This window comes from Zerene cesonia, chromosome 16 (assembly GCF_012273895.1).
Source record: "Zerene cesonia ecotype Mississippi chromosome 16, Zerene_cesonia_1.1, whole genome shotgun sequence".
In the NCBI taxonomy this organism is placed as follows: domain Eukaryota; kingdom Metazoa; phylum Arthropoda; class Insecta; order Lepidoptera; family Pieridae; genus Zerene; species Zerene cesonia.
The window spans coordinates 6407434-6416564 of NC_052117.1; positions in this window are offsets into that span (position 1 = coordinate 6407434).

Sequence of the window (9131 nt, forward strand, 5' to 3'; positions counted from 1 at the left end):
CCAACCACGAAACTAATCATGTTATGGATATATAACCATTCTGCCCCATATTTAGATCCTAATTCAAAATAAAGAAGGTAAAGATAAGGTGTAAATAAGTCATGGACATTTTCTCATCTCATCTCCAATAAAAAAATTAAGGTAATTATAATTCAAGGCAGTTATCACTCAAATAACCTAACGACTTGTTAAGGATAATAATAATGAGTTAACTGGACATTTTGTAAACGTTATCATAATTCATAATTATATAGCTGTTATTTTTAAATACATGTTTTATGCCTTAGTTTAAGGAATGTTCATACAATAAATATTGGATTAAATATATATATCTTTATTTTTTTATAATATAGGATAGAGAGGACATTTTAGGTCCATTATTTCGATTCATGTCTTTTTATAAGATTGGAAAAGTATACGCGGTTATATTTTAGAGACGAGACACTTACACATCTATCAGTTATTATGTTCTTCAGCGAAATTGGCAAAAACGTAAGGCCGCTAAGAGTATGTTTAATTGGTACTATTTTATTGTGCTTCATAATTTGTCAATTATGATGATTCAAGAAGAGCAAATTTATTTTTAAACGCCTCGAAGTTAAATGTATAGAAAGAAAATTGAAAAGTCACACACCATTTAGGTAATAAATAATATTTAATGCAAACTGAACCGATTTTTGAATTTTAAAATTAAGAAAATGTAAGAAACTGAATCGTAAAAGTTAACAAATTTGTCGTTTTCAGTACTAGATACTGTAGCAATAATGTTGTCTAGTAATACTGAAATTACCAATAAAAATTTTAATATAATGAAAAGTAGCACTAATGACCCATTTAAAGTAACGCACCATTAATATGCTACCACTTGAAGACAATCTTCTGCGAGGGTGCAGCAACCTACCAAGGGAACCTGACCCAATTCGTGCATGGCCCGGCTTAGAAAAGATCTTATGACATTTCCACGTTCAAGTCAACATATTATTTGTCACTAAATTATCAAAGCACACTACGTTCTTCATTTAAATACAGAACTTAAAATTTTCTTTCTCAATTAATTTCAAAATATATGCGACCTACTTTGTGAAACTCCTTAAGACCTCAAAGGCTCAGGTACATTATGATAAGAGCGTGTTTCCTTTAAAGCGAAAGGCAAGCAGATTCTTTATCGGCTAAGCATACAGAGTATATTCTGTGTATAATTTGGTATCAAGCAGTTGCCCAATAAGACCCACGAAGTTGATCGCGTGTAGATTGAAACTTGATTTTCTCTGGGAACCTTTCAGACATTATATATTTAATGCGTTCTTCTTGAAGGTAAGATATTTCGCCAATTTCGCGACTTGCTAAGCCATAAAAGCTTTGATACAATGTTTACCTGAATGTCTTAATATTTGATAGTAAATTAATAAATTCATATTATGACAGAAGCTAGCGTTAAATAATATAATATATGATGTATATTAGTATATCTACTGTCTACTAAATAGGAATACACTTTAAGGTATGCCATGCCTTATTACAGTGTTAGGGAATGATCGTTAATACCTACATGTCTTAGATTCAATCCAATATGAAGACCAATATAAATTTAACTAACATTTTAAAGGCTAGGTCTCAAAACGAAAAATATTTACTCGAATATTTGTATGTTTAGAAAGTTTATATGAAATGATCCGCTCCATACTCTACAATGGTATAAATGTGTACTAAAAATAATAATAGGAAGATATATAAAACGTGTTTTCTATCCATTTAACTTTAATCGCAGTCCAACCAACCGATACAATGTCGCTTATTTATAAAGAGCTTGTTTATAAAGCTACTCTTGAATAAACTAATACAAATGAGATAAAATACGTCAAAAATGTATTTTGTTTTACGTTGAATCAATCTTGTTCCAATCAGATTAGAATCACTTATTTTAATTACCATAACCCGTAGCAATAGCTTAAATATGTTGTACGATTCGGAAAATCAATTTACATTGCAAACCATTAATTCACGTATCGCTCAATACTTACCGTCGGCCATTATAAGCTGGTCTGTCACGGCTGAAGCCTGGTGTTACTCGTTGTTGTAGAATGAATCCTGAATGGCGTATAAGGGGTCATGATTGAGTGGTGTTTAATAAAAGTAACCCTCGCGATAAATACAATGCTTTGCCAAGGGCTAGGGCTATGCCCTTATTTTGACTAAGATGCGGGGACGGGAAGGGAATAGTGGTTGCAGTCGCTCAGATATAAGTATAGCTGTCTGTCTGTTTTAAAATAAAAGGCAGCGAAACGTGCTTCGAAAAAATGTTTTAACCTAACGTTTTCAATACTCCTAATTCTAAAAAGGGTGTTCAGATTTAATAAATATACCAGATCATTTCACATTATACATAATGGGAACTAGGTAAGTTTAAAAATAAATTTGAGATACGAACGCAAGGTCATAAAAACTCAATGTTTATCACGAGTATTTTTCAATAGTGGAGATAGAACCCACACTTTATAAAACAATAGCCAGCACCCACTGCGCCAAAACTGATTACAAAATACGTAACCATTATATATATAACTTTTATTAGTACTAATGTCTATCACATTCGTTGCAACTTACTGAACATTTTCGTAAGGATTACATAACGCTACTTACTTTCTCTAATTGCCATCAACCTTAATTTAACTAACCGATTTAGAGAATTTTAGGGACACTAAAAGGCATACAACATAAAGGCATATTTAATGGTGACAATAAGTTTCTTTTTTATATTTGAAATTGACTGCACTATATATATTATAAGCAACAAATAGCTGTAAACATCAAAGGGATAAGTATAACCATAGACAACACTCTTTACCGGTTTTATGTCGTATTATCTTAGCATTTGTAACAATTACTTCTGTTTCTGACTCGAAACATAAGAAACCACGTCAAAGCTAATTGCAATTTTCAAACATCATCTACATGATTGAAGACAGACTTATAATCATATAAATTATTTGATTAAATCTCATTAGGATAGAACGTGTTTTATAAAATAAACTCACTGCCTCTCGACCTTGATGAAGGACATCTGAAAGGTGCCTCTATAAGACAGACAACCGAATTGCATCCAACATTGCATTAAAATATCGCAGCCTATACGATTAAGCGATTAATAAAAATCTGTTATAAAATCTATATTAACACAATATTTTAGGTCAAATCGTTGAATTGTGCAAAAAATCTTTTTTTATGATTTCTTAGTACAGTTCAAGGTACAAGCTTTACAAAGTATATACTTTAACATTAACATACACACATAATATGAACTCGAAAGTAAAGTGTAGGCGTAGTAACGACGAAAACGCTGTTTCGTTTCTAGAAATATATAATCAGGTCAAGCCTTTTAATTTCAGTTGCAGTAATTTGGCTACCTGAATTTGTCATTAAAATATTTTAGAAGTTCACAAGTTCCTCTCTTTCAAGCTATTGCGAGTTTGCCTTTGAATTAGTTATTATTATTGCCCTAGTGGAAAATTGGCAAAGAATACAATTGTTATAATTAAAATAGTACAATGTACATACAATGTAGCTTCATATAAACGTTGTCAGATGAATTTTTAAAATTACGATTGAAAATTATAATTGGCTTCGTTATTGTAAAATCGAAATAAAGTATCCATATGTTGCATGGCTACGCTGCTATTTTTTTTAATTGAACTTCTTGGTAATGAACTTATTACGGACGTGGACATTGTGGACATTCCTGCACAGATAATATAATCCTACTAATATTATAAATGCGAAAGTTTGTAAGGATGTGTGTGAGTTTGTTGCTCTTTAACGCAAAAACTGCTGAATCGATTGCAATGAAATTTGGTACGTAGACAGCTGGACAACTGGAATAACACAGGCAACTTTTTATCCCGATATTCCTACGGGATAAGGACATACGCGGGTGAAACTGTGAGGCGCAGCTAGTACTATATGTACTACTAGTATTACTAAATTGCTAAAGTCCCAGTGAGAGTAAAATGTTTTGTTGTAAATGTTTGATATGAGAACGTCCTACACATCAGAAAGCAAAATAGATAGAGGTAAAATATATTAAATAAAGAAAGCCCCGTAAGAGGTAAGTTGGATTTTTGTTCCCACGATATTTCCTGTTCGAACATTTTATAAAATTCGAGAATATTCTCGAAACGGCTAGAACGGCGTAGGTATCATAACTTTGTGCACCAACATTAAATTAATTTGCATCTTTTCTACATTAGATATATAATGATCAATTTTTTAATTGAGTCCTAAATTATAATGTTGAATACAAAAATTTTAATTAAGTAGTATGAGTCTGAAATGAGACTTTAAAGTATCGTAAAATAAATTCAGAGATATTTACGATATTTTCAATTTCCACTTAACAAGCTATCTTCGCCGCCTTAATTCGATTTTATACTCAGTCATTCCGATAAGGGGTTGGTTCCAGTAAATACATATAAATACTATAAACATAGGTTATTCAAAAGGTTTTAAATAAGCTTAGAATTTATCCTATCCTACATATATTATAAGAGCGAAAGTTTGTGAGGATGGATGTATGTGTATGTGTATGTTTGTTACTCTTTCACGCAAAAACTACTGAACTGATTGCTATGAAATTTGGTACGTAGTTACCTGGACAACTGAAATAACACATAGGCCATTTTTATCCCAATTTTCCTACGGAATACAGACTTAAACCGGTGGAACCGCGGGGCATAGCTAGTTTAAAATAAAGTAAGGATAACGCGTGAAATTTCCTTCTATATAAATAGGTAGAAATAGGTATGTTAAAGTAATTAGTCTATGAGTCTATGAGGTATTTTCAAAAAAATCCTACCCTTAGACTGCATTTTATGGGTTCTCTTTATTGAATCATTACTTAAAGAGAAAGAGATACTGTGAGGAAAAACCTCACAGAGAGTATGGGAATTATTCTCATGTATTGGTGGCCTTAGGCACTAGGCAACAAATTCCAACTTCCAAACTTTAATTCTATTAAATAAACTTTACTAAGTATACGCTTTTTATTAGGAGGAGGAGTATGCTTTTCATCGCCAATCCATTCCTTTACTCCCGTTGTCAATTCTTTCTCTATCCCGCATTCCTTAAACGTGGACAGCACGTTAGCATAAAAAACCATACTTTTTTCTTTTAATATTACGTAATTATGACATAGAGTAATTATAACATAGAGTAATTATAATATGTTATTTAAGATTTTGTTTACGCATATTAAACGATATATCCCTACGGGATACGGACTTACGCGGTTTCAACCGCGGGTCACAGCTAGTATTAGTTATTATGAAGGAACAAAGGAACTGGAATACTCGAAAAAGTACCGTAACTTGATCTAAAAATGAAATTGAAACAAACGCTATTTAACGTTGAAATCGAATTATAATTCGCGAAGTAGTTTTCGTTTGATTTTCGAAAAAATTTACAAAATATGTTAAATCTATTTTTCGAGAAGCATCCGTGATATATATTCATATGTTTTTATCAAGTGTACAACCTAATAATTAAATTATGTCATTTCCTTTATTCGAAATCTCTTAATTAAATATCTGATTATGTTATCTTCAGACGACATTTTTTGGACTGGAAATAACTTAGTAAAAATACATTGAATAGTTTGTCTATTTCGAGAAGATTTCGGCGATAGCATTTTTGGAATAATTATAAGATTTTGATTCTTCTTTATAAGGAACTATTATATATATTTTAAGAGTCTAGTCTAGCAGAGTAGATAATGAAGGTTTCTTTGTGGGTAAGTACTTTTTGCCGCTTTATAAATTTTTTTGTACAAAAAATTTTTAGATAATCAAAATAAAAATCCGAACCACTGTTTTAGCTTCGTTATGGAAATTGGCAGCTACAATTTTCCTGAATAAGTTTTATGCAATTTTGCCCAATGGGGTCGATATAAACTAATAACTAAATAAATAATTTAAAAACTAACTTTTTCAATGGACTAATCTAAACAAAGATGATAAATATGTGGGTAATATATAGTTTTCTGATGTATTAGAAATGCGTAAATAGTCAATAATTAGTATATTATAAACTCGTGCCGAAAAAAGCCTTCTTGTAAGTTAAACAATCGTTTAGTAAACAACTATATCAGTACTAGCTTTTCGCCCGCGGCTTCGCCCGCGTATAATTCGGTTATATCGCGCGATATGGTAAGGAATATTTTCTTCGTATTAAAAAGTATGTTTTGTTCTTTCCCACGTTTAGCTCCATCTACATACCAAGTTTCATCAAAATCGGTTTGACAATAACGAACTTTCATACAAACTTTCATCCCCTCTTTCAACCCTTTCTACCCTTTTTTCGCGATAAAAAGTATCCTATGTCCTTTCCCAAGTTCAGTTCTATCTTCATACCAAATTTTGTCAAAATCGGTTCAGTGGTTTTGGCGTGAAAGCGTAACAGACAGACAGACAGACAGAGTTACTTTCGCATTTATAATATTAGTAGGGATGTTTTGTACGTATTTTTTTAGGTTTGAGGTTTGAAACGATTCCATTTAGCTTCCATTAATTAAGATCCAGAATGGATTGTAGCTTGAAACTGAAACATTTTAACACGACCCTTATATACACGTTCCACAGAATGACTGATTAAAGAAATACAAATATATATTATTTTTTTGTGTTTGGTTTCACGCGAGTATTATACATTTAGAAATTAAAAACTTTTCAACGGATTTTAAACGCGATTTATTCATTATATTATTAACCCGACGTTTCGGGAGACTGAGATGTTATATGTCTTGGACATATAACATCTAACATCTCAGTCTCCCCGTGACCACGCTCGCTGTAAAGTGTTCGAAACGTCGGGTTAATAATATAATGAATAAATCGCGTTTAAAATCCGTTGAAAAGTTTTTAATTTCTAAATATATTATTTTTGCAATATATGCATAATCATATATCCAACAATTCGACATTTACAATCCAGAGTTGCAATATTTGAAATTTGCGAGCTCAATCAGTGATTTACATAGAAAATATCATAATGTGTAACGAATTGCCGCAAACTCGATTTAAGCTCGCAATATTATAATTGCGACTGGTTGAGCTGGCGGCTGGTTCACATATTTGTTACATACATTTTTGACCTTTATTAAAATGGATCTATTACTAACTCTGTAGCCTGACATCAGTGCAGTACAATGATTACTACATAGTAATATATCTGCTCTATTTTTCTAAGTATATTTAATAATTTGTGTCAAAATATTGGTAAGATCTAAATTATAAAATAAAGCAGTTACGCAGGCAATTAGATGGATATAAAAGCTGTGAATTATGATCCTTCCGTACGTGAACGTTGGATGAAACTCAAACATTTAGTTAACATTAAGTTTAACATTAGTTCAACTAGAAAATTTAGAAGCACTTTTGAATCGACAAAATGTAAAAAAAGAAACTAAATATATGACAGTAGATAGTAGTAGATAGACATTGCAGTTCTATATTATAATATAATAAGGAGCAAATGTTTCGTTCTTTCTTGAAGAGTAATACAACCATACAAACGTGTTCACAAACTTTCACATTTAGTATATTAGGATTACATAAGTTTTTATGCGGGCAAGAACCTAATGGTCATTCGTTTAGTGGCCTCCATACACCAGACTTAGGTGTACACTTTTCCTATTTTTATATATAAAAAGATAACAGTTTTACACTAGGCCATCATCGTATTCTCTACTTTTTTCTGAGTGGGTTGATCTGTCACTCTGGGCACTTGGCCAGTTGGTAGGTATATGTCATGGAAGTTATGTTACGCCATTTGAAGCATATATATATGATATAGATAATGTGCAGATAATTTCAAAGCTTTATTTAATTTAAGAGCTATAACTACAGTTCAGTGTTCAGATTAGACCTCGGACTTCGTGAGGAAACCGGCATGTCTAAGAATCAAAAGTTCGACGCCGTGTGACATCTGCCAACCCGCACCTGGCCAGCGTGGTGGATTATAGGAGGCCCGTGTCTCTACGTGGGAACATATATGAGCTGATGGTGATAAGGGCGATCATTAAAATTTTAAATATTGCAACCTGTACGTATTTACCTCAAAAATACGTTTAATCGCACCTTCAAAATAATTTTAATAATTTGGAAGCTACACGCATTTAAATATTACATAATTATAATGCGTATTTTATTCACTTTCATTGACGTACGCACGTTAGAACTTCATGATCCATGACGTCACAAAAGGTTTTTACTCCAAGGCAAGTGCGTATCGCACGATTCATATCAAGAAGTTACTTCAGAACCTTGACTTTTGATCACGTTAATGTTTTAATTGACAAAAATACACGTATTTAAAACTGTTCTTTTTAGTTATCGATACTTCCTTCTACGATATTTTTCACAGTTGGCGCAATGCGACTACGCGGAACTATGTACTCGAAGCTGCTAATATTTTTGTACAGTTATGTATAAGAAATTAAATTATTTTTAATAAGCAATGCGGTGTTCAAATTTCTTCTATAGTTAATAATATATTTGATGCCCTACATGATTTTAAATAAAGTGTCAACTAGAAAACGACATTGTAAAACAGCGCGCACATTTGCTTCCGTAATAATTTCCGTAACCTACCCGTTAAAATCGTAACAGACTACGTATAAACTGCCTCTATGTTAAAATCTGTTTTACCCCTTAATAAAAACATTCACCAATCAAGCAATTTAAAGATTTAAGTGCATATTAATTAAAGTGACTGACTTTCAAACCGGTTCGAAGAAACGTAATATGTAAGACGATTTTTTTACAATACCTTGTGAGTAAGTTTGAAAGAATAACAGAATTTTCTTGTGATTGATTTTACGCTAGTATTATACATTTAGAAATTTGAAACTTTTTAACGGATTTTAAACGCGATTTATTCATTATATTATTAACCTGACGTTTCATTTTAACATCTCAGTCTCCCCGTGACCACGCTCGCTGTAAAGTGTTCGAAACGTCGTTAATAATAAAAAATGAATAAATCGCGTTTAAAATCCGTTAAAAAGTTTTTAATTTCTATAATAATAGAATATAAGTCATTGCAAACATAGAGACACATTTCGGTGAATATGTTTTGAATAG